This window comes from Lagenorhynchus albirostris, chromosome 3 (genome assembly GCF_949774975.1).
Source record: "Lagenorhynchus albirostris chromosome 3, mLagAlb1.1, whole genome shotgun sequence".
NCBI classification, from domain to species: domain Eukaryota; kingdom Metazoa; phylum Chordata; class Mammalia; order Artiodactyla; family Delphinidae; genus Lagenorhynchus; species Lagenorhynchus albirostris.
The window spans coordinates 165,589,532-165,602,603 of record NC_083097.1 but is presented as its reverse complement, the minus strand read 5'-3'; positions in this window follow the sequence as shown (position 1 = coordinate 165,602,603).

The window sequence follows — 13,072 nt, the reverse complement described above, 5'->3', positions numbered from 1 at the left end:
TGAGAAACAGAGAGGTTAAGTGACTTGCCCAAGGTCACACAGCCAGTAAACAGCTGAGCTTGATTCAAAGCAGCTTGGCTGTGGGGTCCATACTCCTAACCCCTACATCATCTGGACTGTGTAAGCAAGCTAGAAATATAAATAGCAGAAAAAAGAAAAAGAAGACAGCAACATGCTCTGTCTCACTAGTAATCAGACAAATTTTAGTCCTCATTCTTTAACTTGGCAAACATTAAAAATATTGCAGGCGTCAGGTCTTATGGAGAATTGGATGAATAATAATCATTGCCACACTGTCAGGAGGGGGAAATGTAAATTATTGCAAATTTTTTGGAAGGGAATTTGACTGTGGTCGAACAAAATATTTAAAGCACATCACCTTTGTTCTGCCCACTCTACAGTCAACAACTGATCCCATGAATATACATTCCCAAGTGTGCTCATCGAAGACTTGCTTGCAATGATGCCATTGCTTGTAAAAGCAAAACATGGAAAACAGTCTTGATGACTGACAATAGGGGCATAGTTAGACAAATCAGGGCACGGCAGACTGTGGGAACGCAGCACAGTCATTAAAAAGAATGAGACAGACCTATATTACTGACATGGAAAAAATCCCTGTGTATATTACTGGTATATTGCTCAATGGGAAAAAAAAACACATAACATTGTATACAGTCTGATTGCATTTATATTAAAGAACACGAATGATACACAAGTATGTACGTGCATAAGACGCCCTGGGAATCTATTCCAAACAATTGACAGTAGTTCCCTCTTTGGAAGAAGTGGCAGGGCGACAGTTAAAGGGGGAACTTCTGTATCTTCACCTTTTGTATTGTTTGACCCTTTTTACAATGAGATTGTGCTATTTCAATAATTTTTAAAGCCCCCAGAAAATAACTTGTTAAATATTCCTCTAAAACAGGACTACTCCTCCTCTCCTCTGCCCACATGGCTGCAAAATTATTTAACCAGTTCTTTCCTGCTGGGCATTTAAGTTGGTTCTAACGTTTCACTGTTACAAATGAAATTGGGATGAATATCCTTGTATGTTCATCTTTCTTTGCCTCTGTGATGATTCCTTTACGCTACTCCCAATGCATTAGTGAAGAAATAAATAGGCAACACGTATTTATTGTTTCTTTGCTTATGCTCTTAGGGAAAATAATGCCAGATGTGGAAATACTGGATTAAAAATAAGTGGTTGGGGAATTCCCTGGCAGTCCAGTGGTTAGGACTCCGTGCTTTCACTGCTGAGGGTACAGGTTCAATCCTGGTCAGGCGAACTAAGTTCCCACAACCTGTGCTGCGCAGCCAAAAACATAAAGAAAAAATTTAAAAATAATAAAAAAATAAGTGGTTTTGTTAAAGTTCTTGATGCATTTTGCCAAGTGGCCTTGGAAAAAATGATCCTCACCACCAGCAGTGGAGGAAAAATTTCACTCCGTGGAACACTTAAAGACATAGGACAGGATCCCAATTTTAAAATATCCACTGATGCAATTGAAAACCGAATAGCTCGCATCCACATAGTGTATTAATGTGCCAGGCTCTGTTTTAAGCCTTTCATAAATCACTTTTTGATTTATTCCTTGCAACAATCTGACTTTGCCTCTTACTTTAAACGGAGGCACAGGAGGACGGAGTGACTTGGTCAGTGGTCTGAGTTTTTGAGTAAGAAGCCCAGAGTTGAACGTTGAACCTCTAACCAGAATGGCTTAAGGCTCTGTGTTCATGCCTTTTCTAATATCAAGGCAATCTTAACTTTTTTTGCAAATGGTAAGTTAGCAACTATTTTCCTCTTTACGGACCATAGTTTACATCATGACTACTCCACTCTGCCCTTGTAATTCGAAAGCAATAAGACAGGATGTCTATGAGTGCAGCGTGGCTAGGCTCCGATAGAACTTATTTGTGGACACATGAAATTTGAATTTCCTATAATGTTCAGGTATTGTCAAATAGTCTTCTTTGGATTTTTAAAAAAGTCAAAATCATTCTGAGCTTGCAGGCCATACAAACACATGCAGTGGGCCAGTTTTGGCAAGTGAGACATAGTTTGCCCAACCCTGTTTTATTTTTTATTTTTATTTTTTTTTTTTGCGGTACGCGGGCCTCTCACTGTTGTGGCCTCTCCCGTTGCGGAGCACAGGCTCCGGACGCGCAGGCTCAGCAGCCATGGCTCACGGGCCCAGCCACTACGCGGCATGTGGGATCCTCCCGGACCGGGGCACGAACCCATGTCCCCTGCATCGGCAGACGGACTCTCAACCAACTGCGCCACCAGGGACGCCCGACCCTGTTTTATTTTTATTTTTATTTTTTAATTTATTTTTTGAACAGCGGCGCACCCTGCAGGATCTTAGTTGCCTGACCGGGATCGAACCCAGGCTCAGAGAAGTGAAAGCACGGATTCCTAACCACTGGACCGCCAGGGAGTTTCCAATGCCTACCCCTGTTTTAGATGTTCACATAAATCAAAGATATTAACCTATTGTAATTAATGTTGCAAATATTTTATACCAACTTATTTTATGGCTTGTTTGTTTGTTTGTTTGTTTTTGGCCATGCCACACGGCATGTGGGATCTTAATTTCCAGACCAGGGATCAAACCCGCGCCCCCTGCAGTGGAAGTGCGGAGTCTTAACCACTGGACTGCCAGGGAAGTCCCTTATGGCTTCATTTTTTTACTCTTAATTCTTTTATTGATCTGAAATTTATTTTGTCGCATGATGTATGATAAGGTTTGAACTAAATTTCTTTCCCAAATGGTAAACCAGTTGTCTAAGTTACATCTATCGAATATTCCATCCTTTCCCCACCAATTTGAAATGCCATCTTTATTATGAATTATTATTGAATATTTTTAAAATAAATTATGCTACATTTTTTAAAATTTTTTATTTATTTTATTTATTTATTTTTTTGGCTGCGTTTGGTCTCCGTTGCTGCACGTGGGCTTTCTCTAGTTGTCGCGAGCGGGGGCTACTCTTTGTTGCGGTGCGCGGGCTTCTTATTGTGGTGGCTTCTCGTTGTAGAGCACGGGCTCTAGGCGCGCGGGCTTCAGTAGCTGTGACACGCGACCTCTAGAGCTCAGGCTCAGTAGTTGTGGCGCACGGGCTTAGCTGCTCCGCGGCATGTGGGATCTTCCCGGACCAGGGCTCGAACCTGTGTCTCCTGCATTGGCAGGCGGATTCTTAACCACTGCGCCACCAGAGAAGCCCTATGCTACATTTTGTAGATAAGAAGAGAGATATATAGACAGTTGAAAACTAGAGTCTATTCTTTTCTGTTAATGTTTATTTATTCTTATAATAGTACCACACTATTTACATTGTTGTCATTTTATAGTAGGTTTCATTCTCTTTTCCAAAATTTTATTATGATATTCTTGCCTATTTATTCTCCCAGATATATTCGAGGTCAGTCTTCAAGGTCTTTTCCCAAGTGGCTTCCCCCAAGCCCACTGGAATGTTTATTTGTAAGTTTTTTTTGTTTTGTTTTGTTTTGTTTTTGCGGTACACGGGCCTCTCACTGTTGTGGCCTCTCCCGTTGCGGAGCACAGGCTCCGGACGCGCAGGCTCAGCGGCCATGGTTCACGGGCCCAGCCGCTCCACGGCATGTGGGATCTTCCTGGACCGGGGCACGAACCCGTGTCCCCTGCATCGGCAGGCGGACTCTCAACCACTGCGCCACCAGGGAAGCCCTATTTGTAAGTTTTTTAAACCTATAAGTCAATGCAGAGAATGTCAGCAACCTTATAAGATAAAGTCCCCCATTCATGAATAGGTTTTAGTTCTCCATTTAATTCAAGCCCTCTTGAGTTATATCTCACTTGTCCTGCACATTTCTTGTTGGTTTTATCTTAATTTTTATTATTATTGTGAATGAATGTATATTTTTATAAGTTGATCATCTCTGGCATTTGGGAAAGCTATTGAAGGGAGGAGATATGGGGATATATGTATAGCTGATTCACTTTGTTATAAAGCAGAAACTAACACACCATTGTAAAGCAATTATACTCCAATAAAGATGTTTTAAAAAAACACACACACAGGCATTTGGGTGATGTAATAATGAACTCCCAATCTGCTCACATTAATCCCTTGGAATAAATTATGGAGAAATCTGGATGACAGTCTTTCTAAAATGTATTACATGGAGTTAACTTTAATAAATTTATATAGCATTAATCCAGGTATGTCTGGAAGGCATTTAAAAATTTTATTTTAATTAAAGAAAAGCTTTTGTTTCATATTTTTATTTTGTAACTGGCCACATTCATTAGTTCTAATAATTTTCAGTTAGCTGTCTGAGTAGACAATCATGTCAGTGGTGGATTGTCTCTGTTTCCTATTAATCGCATGTCATTTCTGATTCCTGCCTTGTTGCGTTGGCTAGCACTGTTAGAAATAAAGTGGAACAATACCGGTGATATTGGCCATCTTCATTTCTTGTAAATTTTTGTGAGAACTCACCTTGAGCATGGTGTTGGCTTTGATTTCAGAGTTTTTATCAGGAAAGAGGGTTAAACTGACTGACCCTCTGTAATGCACATTGACAGGTATGGTAGGTAAGCTGGGCTATTGAGATGATGATTGCCATATGATGTTTCCTTTTCAATTTCTTGATATGACATATTACATTGATTTTCTAATGCCGAACCGGCCTTGCATTGCTGAGATAAACCCCACTTGATCATGATGTGTTTTCTTTTTAATATATGGCTGGACTCTATTTGCTAATATTTTTAAGAGTTGTCTGTGTCCGTATTCATGAAAGATATTGGTCTGTGGGATTTATTTTTCTTGTAATATCCTTATCTGGTTATGGTATCAGGATAATGCTACCCTCACAGAATTAACTGGGAAGCATTCCCTCCTCTTCTTTTTCTGTAAGAGTTTGTTTAAAATCAGTATTATTTTCTTTCCTTCAGTTTTGTAGAATTCACTGGTGAAGCAATCTGGGCATGAAGTTTTCTTTATGGGAAGGTATTTAATCACAAATTCTATTTTTTAGTAGACACAGGCCTATTTAGGTATCTATTTCTTCTTTTTTTTATACGCACATATATATACATGTACATGAAATATCTTTATTGTTAGTTTTACAAAAACAGGGTCATATTATTCACACTTTTCTGCATTTTTCTTTTTTAAATTTAATTTTATTTATTTTTTTATACAGCAGGTTCTTATTAGTCATCCATTTTATACACATCAGTGTATACATGTCAATCCCAATCTCCCAATTCATCACACCCACACCCACACCCCCTGCTGCTTCCCCCCTTGGTGTCCATACATTTGTTCTTTACATCTGTTTCTCTATTTCTGCCCTGCCAACCGGTTCATCTGTACCATTTTTCTAGGTTCCACATATATGCGTTAATATACAATATTTTTTTTTCTCTTTCTGACTTACTTCACTCTGTATGACAGTCTCTAGATTCACCCACGTCTCTACAAATGACCCAATTTCATTCCTTTTTATGGCTGAGTAACATTCCATTATATATATATGTGCCACATCTTCTTTATCCATTCGTCTGTCGATGGGCATTTAGGTTGCTTCTATGACCTGGCTATTGTAAATAGCGCAGCAATGAACATTGGGGTGCGTGTGTCTTTTTGAATTATGGTTTTCTCTGGGTATATGCCCAGTAGTGGGATTGCTGGGTCATATGGTAGTTCGATTTTTAGTTCTTTAAGGAACCTCCATACTGTTCTCCATAGTGGCTGTATCAGTTTACATTCCCACCAACAGTGCAAGACGGTTCCCTTTTCTCCACACCCTCTCCAGCATTTGTTGTTTGTAGATTTTCTGATGATGCCCATTCTGACCAGTGTGAGGGTCCTTTCTCTCTCTCTTCTCCTTCTGGGACCCGTATAATGCGAATGTTGTTATGTTTAATGTTGTCCCAGAGTTCTCTTAGGCTGTCTTCATTTCTTTTCATTCTTTTTTCTTTATTCTGTTCCACAGCAGTGAATTCCACCATTCTGTCTTTCAGGTCACTTATTCATTTTTCTGCCTCAGTTATTCTGCTATTGATTCCTTCTGCACTTCTAGTGCAGTTTTCATTTCAGTTATTGTATTGTTCACCTCTTTGTTTGTTCTTTAATTCTTCTAGGTCTTTGTTAAACATTTCTTGCATCTTCTCGATCTTTGCCTCCATTCTTTTTCCGAGGTCTTGGATCATCTTCACTATCATTATTCTGAATTCTTTTTCTGGAAGGTTGCCTATCTCCACTTCATTTAGTTGTTTTTCTGGGGTTTTATCTTGTTCCTTCATCTGGTACATAGCCCTCTGCCTTTTCATCTTGTCTATCTTTCTGTGAATGTGGTTTTTGTTCCACAGGCTGCAGGACTGTAGTTCTTCTTGCGTCTGCTGTCTGCCCTCTGGTGGATGAGGCTATCTAAGAGGCTTGTGGAAGTTTCCTGATGGGAGGGACTGGTGGTCGGTAGCGCTGGCTGTTGCTCTGGTGGGCAGAGCTCAGTAAAACTTTAATCCACTTGTCTGCTGATGGGTGAGTCTGGGTCCCCTCCCTGTTGGTTGTTTGGCCTGAGGCGACCCAACACTGGAGCCTACCCGGGCTCTTTGGTGTGGCTAATAGCGGACTCTGGGAGGGCTCACGCCAAGGAGTACTTCCCAGAACTTCTGCTGCCAGTGTCCTTGTCCTCACGGTGAGACACGGCCACCCCCCACCTCTGCAGGAGACCCTCCAACACTAGCAGGTAGGTCTGGTTCAGTCTCCCGTGGGGTCACTGCTCCTTCCCCTGGGTCCCGATGCGCACACTACTTTGTGTGTGCCCTCCAAGAGCGGAGTCTCTGTTTCCCCCAGTCCTGTAGAAGTCCTGCAATCAAATCCCGCTAGCCTTCAAAGTCTGCTTCTCTAGGAATTCCTCCTCCCGTTGCCGGATGGCCAGGTTTGGAAGCCTGACGTGGGGCTCAGAACCTTCACTCCAGTGGGTGGACTTCTGTGGTATAAGTGTTCTCCAGTTTGTGGGTCACCCACCCAGCAGTTATGGGATTTGATTTTATTGTGATTGCGTCCCCTCCTACCGTCTCATTGTGGCTTCTCCTTTGTCTTTGCATGTGGGGTATCATTTTTGGTGAGTTCCAGTGTCTTCCTGTCGACGATTGTTCAGCAGTTACTTGTGATTCTGGTGTTCTTGCAAGAGGGAGTGAGAGCACGTCCTTCTACTCCACCATCTTGAACCAATCTCCCCTATCTATTTCTTCTTAAGTAAGCTTTGGTAGTTTTGCATTTCAAGGAATTTGTTTATGCCATGTAAACTGTCAAATTTATCAACATAAATCTGTTCATAAAAATACCCTCATTATCCTTTTAGTGTCTGAAGGGCCTACAGTGATATCCCCTCTTTTATGACAGTGTGAAAGTACTTTACAAACCTCTGCTTCTATCGCATTTGCTATTGTCTGGCTGGCCAAAACAAGTCGCATGGCTAAATCATTACTTCGATAATCTGCCACACGGTTCCTCTTCGTGGTAAGTTTCTGCCCCTAAGGAACAGATTTGTTCATATTACTGGCTGAGTGATTTTGCGTGACCAGTTTTATTCATATAGGTGTAACACGATTATTGGCCATACATCAAGACTGCTTGTTGTATGGTCTACCTGTCCACACTGCACCCTGCATCTCTTCCTCTCAGAGTACTCACAGCAACTGTAATTAATGAATTGTGTCTGCAGCTATTCAATGTCTGTTCCCACTAGAACATAAGCTCCACAAAGACAGAGACTATGTCTGTCTTTGTCCTGCTTGAATCCCCAACTTCTAGGGCCGCGTAGTTGCTCTTTAATTGATATATTCTAAATGAAAACCTACAATGCAACACATGACTCACACCTTGACAATTATCTTCATGTCTTGGATACATAATTTAATGGGGAAGCTGAGAAACTAGGTGAGGGGGGCAGTGAAACTGATTCCACAAGCATGAATTGAGGACCTACTATAGGCATGATTCTGCTAAAGGAATGACTCTGTGGCCAGCAGAGCTAGAAGGGGCTGCTTCTCTCAGAAGTGAGCTCCCTGTTCATGGAAAGAATCAAGGATAGGCTGGATGAGAGGAGACAGAGATGCTCTGTGTGTGGTGGGGGGGTTGTTTGAGCTCTGGGTGAAGACTTGTACTAGCCAATGTTTTGAGTTCCTTTCGTGTCTAATATTCTTTTTTATTTTCCCCAGAGTTCTTTTATCTTCCGGTTTTATTGAGGTATGACTGACACACAGCACTGTCTAAGTTTAAGGTGTAGAGCGTAATGACTTGACTTACATACATCATGAAATGATAACCACATAAGTTTGGTGAACATCCATCATCTCATATTGATACAAAATTAAAGAAATAGAAAATATTTTTTCCTTGTGATGAGAACTCTCAGGACTTATTCTTAATAACTTAATAACTCTTAATAACTCTCTGAATAGCTCTCATATGTAACATACAGCAGTGGTAATTACATTTCTCATGTTGTACGTTACATGAGGTGCAGAACTTTGCACCTCTTTGGTTTCTAATAGTCTACAGTTCTGCTGCAGGGATTAAGTTTGGGGAATGATAGGAAGTGGAAAAGGAGTATAAGGGAGGATGCTAGGAGGAGGAAGGGTGGAACTGTGGGGGGAGAACAGCTTTGGAGAGAGCAGAGCATAGGCATGGATGGTGGCTGGGGAATTTTAGGTGAAGTTTCCACTCTCTCTCATCTCGCTTCTTCATCTGACTCCCTCCCTTGGGCCTCCCCACACAGATACCCTTGAGACCACTTTCCCCAAGGTCACCATTGATTGCTACGTCCTTGTATCTATTTGTGACTGCTCACTCCTTCTCCCATGGACCCTCCAAGCCAGCCCTGAACACTGGGGATCCCTCTCACCTTCCAGAAGCTCTCACCTGCTTTGTCCTCAGGCTGTGTCTCATTTTCTTTGGGGCTTCAATTTCTCTGGCTCCACAGGGTATCCCCAGCCCTGACCATGACTCTTGAGGGGCTTGCACGCCATGGGATCATAGCAGATGGGGCCATCACAAGACCCCAAAGTTTGTGTGATTTGCTTTTTCCAGTGTGTCCCTTAGCTGTGCCCTTGGAGTTGAAAAGGGTGGATGGGCACAGCAATGAATTCAGAGGATGATAACAGAACCTTCATTTGTGTTGAATCCCCACAGTCTTCAGCAATGTCCAAAGAGCAATCAGAACCCCCTTCTCTCTCTTCCTCTTCCTCCTTCCCCTACGATCACCTTAGACTTTGCTTTTCTAACCTGCGAAGTCACTTCCTCCCTTCTGTCTGCCCACAGACCTCCTCCTACCAGAGGAGGGAAAGAGAGAAAAGAATGAAGTGGATAGAAAATTTCTTCCCATCAAGGACATGCAGAGGACAGAAGCCACACTTGAGATAGTCTCTTTCCCTTGACCTACATCAGTAACGAGTATCTGCATGAGTGTGTGTGTGTGTGTGTGTGTGTGTGTGTGTGTGTGCATGTACAGATACTTGCATTCATGAGTGTGATCGTATGGGTATTATTGGGTATTTTTAAAAAGCTTATTGGAGTATAGTTGATTTACAATGTTGTGTTAGTTTCAGGTTACAACATAGTGATTCAATTATACATATACATACATTCATTCTTTTTCAGATTCTTTCCCTGTATAGGTTATTACAGATTTTTTTTTTTTTTGGCTGCACTGCACAGGCATGTGGAATCTTAGTTCCCCAACCAGGGATCAAACCCTCAACCCCTGCATTGGAAGCACGGAGTTGTAACCACTGAACCACCAGGGAATTCCCTATTACAGAATATTGAGTAGAGTTCCCTGTCTATTTTATATATAGTAGTGTGTGTATGTTGATCCCAAGCTCCTGATTTATCCTCTCCTCCCCGCATGTTTCCCATTAGGTATATTTTAAATGTCCAAGTATGTATTCAGGGATATTTACTTAGTATTTATATATGTGTCCCACTGCATGTGTTTATTATAGACTAATTTTTAGAGCAGTTTAAGTTCACAGCAAAATTGAGCATAAAATACAGAATTCCCATACACCCCCTCCCACTCTCATGCATAGCCTCCCCCGTTCTCAACATCTCCCAGCAGACAGTACATTTGTAACGACTGACGAACCTACACTAACACATCAACATCACCCAGAGTCCATAGTTGACATTAGGGTTCACTCTTGGTGTTGTACGTTCTATGGCTTTGGACAAATGTATAATGGCATGTATCTGCCATTATAACATCACACAGGGTGTTTTCACTGCCCTAAAAATCCTCTGTGCTCTGCCTCTTCACCCCTCCTTCCCCCGCTAACCCCTGGCAACCACTGATCCTTTAACCGTCTCCATAACTTTGCTTTTTCAAGAATGTCCTAAAGTTGGAATCATACAGTCTGTATCATACAGCCTTTTCAGACTGGTTTCTTTCACTTAGTCATGTGCATTTTTCAAAGTTCCTCCATGTCTTTTCATGGCCTGATAGCTCATTTCTTTTTAGCACCAAATAACATTCCATTGTCTGAATGTCCCACAGTTTATCTATCCTGCTGAAGGGCATTTTAGTGACTTTCAAACCCTGTTGTGGGACTTGCCTGGTGGTGGAGTGGTTAAGACTCCGTGCTCCCAGTGCAGGGGGCACCAGGTTTGATCCCTGGTCAGGGAACTAGATCCTACATGCCTGTCGCAACCAAATTAAAAAAAAAAAAAAGCTCTGCTGTGTTTTTGTGTGAGGAACAAAACGGGCCAAATTATCCCTTTGAGACTATTTTACATTCGTGGAAGCACACGGGGGCATCACCCCGTGATCTGTAAAAGATTATGAACTTCTGCCCTCCTTACATCCCTCTGGGACCTGAAACTCCATCTGTCCAAGATGAAACTCATCATCATCCCCTCCCTCACCCAACCCGGCCTCTCATCCCATGTCCCCATCTCAGCCCATGACTCCACTGTCTACCCAGTTGTGAAAGATAGAGATCTGGGCATCTTCCCAAACTCCTTCCCCCCACCCCCCATCAATCAGCAAGTCCTGTCAATTCTCTCTCCCTTTTTTTTTTTTTGGCCTGGCCGCATGCAGGATCTTAGTTCCCGACTAGGGATTGAACCCGGGCACTCGGCAGTGAAAGCACCAAGTCCTAACCACTGGACCACCAGGGAATTCCCCAATTCTTTTTTTTTTTTTTTTTTTTTTTCGGTACACGGGCCTCTCACTGTTGTGGCCTCCCCCGCTGCGGAGCACAGGCTCTGGACGCGCAGGCTCAGCGGCCATGGCTCACGGGCCCCAGCTGCTCCGCGGCAAGTGGGATCTTCCTGGACCGGGGCACGAACCCGTGTCCCCTGCATCGGCAGGCGGACTCTCAACCACTGCGCCACCAGGGAATTCCCCAATTCTTTCTCTTAAACACATTCTGAATCCTTGCTTTCTCTCTAGTCCCAAAGCCAAACCCTAGGATTGGCCTCCTAAGCCACGCACGCTTCTGTGGTCCACCTGGCCCGGGTAGAATTGTTTTGGAGATCCCAAGCCCCTCAAAGGCAGCCTTGAGTCTCACAGACATGCCTAGGTCTTTCTGGACTAAGTTTCCAGATTTGACCTCATCACCTGCACACCTGCATGGTTTTCAATGGGAGAGTGATTAATTCAGGCTGCCGGGGACATTTGGCAATGTCTGGAGACATTTCCGGTTGTCACAATCGGAGGGTGGCTGCCACTGGCATCTAGTGTGTAGCGGTCAGGGACGCTGCTAAACATCGTACAACGCACAGCACGGCTTCCCACAGCAAAGAACGATCTGTCCCAAAATGTCAATAGAGCCGAGGGTGAGGAACACTGTCCTAGAACCACTCAGATCAATCCACAGACCAGTGCTGGTCCCATCCAGCTGATTACCCATCCAGATAAGAGAGTACAGAAAATAATAAGCGTTTAGAAACTTTCTAGTAACTTGGCCTCGTCATTTATGGACTATTGGGGCTTGTGATTTGCATGTTTTATACGTTCCTTATTTTTTAACCATTTTTTATTTTTTTAAGATTTGTTTTTTATGTGGACCATTTTTTTTTACAAGTCTTTATTGAATTTTGTTACAATATTGCTTCTGTTTTATGTTTTGGTTTTTTGGCCATGAGCCATGTGGGATCTTAGCTCCCCGACCAGGGATTAAACCCTCACCCCCTGCATTGGAAGGTGAAGTCTTAACCACTGGACCACCAGGGAAGTCCCCTTTAACCATTTTTTAAATTGAAGTATAGTTAATTTACAGTGTTGTGTTAGTTTCATGTGTATAGCAAAGTGATCCAGTTATACATATATACACACATATACATATATGTGTGTATATATGTATATTCTTTTTCAGATTTCTTTTCCACGTAAATTCTTTTTTTAATTAATAGACTTTATTCTAGAACAAATTTAAATTTACAGAAAAATTGAGCAAATAGCACAGTTTCCATATAGTCTCTCCCCCAACACACACACATAGTTTCCCCTATTAGTAACATCTTACACTAGTCTGGGACTAGTGAACCAACATCAATACATTATTATTAACTAAAGTTCACGCGTTATTCATATTCCTTCGATTTTCCCCGAATGTCTTCTTTCTGGTCCAGGATTGCACATGACATTTAGTTGACACGTCTCCTTAGGTTTCTCTTGGCTGCAACAGTTTCTTGAGCTTCCCTTGTCTTTGATGACCTTGACAGTTTTGAGGATTATGGTCGGTATACAGGAGGATGCCTCTCAACTAGAATTGTTTTTGATATTTCCCTCATGTTTAGACTAGGGTTATGGGTTTGGGGGGAGAAGGATCACAGAGGTAAAGTGCTATTTCCCTCACAGCATCTCAAGAGTACATGTTATCAACCTAATTATGACTTTGGTGTTGACCTTAATCACCCAGCCGGGTGATGTAGTGTGTTGAGCAGTTTTCTCCACTGAAAAGTTATTCTTCCCCCCAATCCCGCCCTCTTTACACACTGTTCCTTTGGGGAGGAGATCACTGTGCGCCGTTCTAACCATCCCTCAGGGTGAGGCACCTACATAAATTAT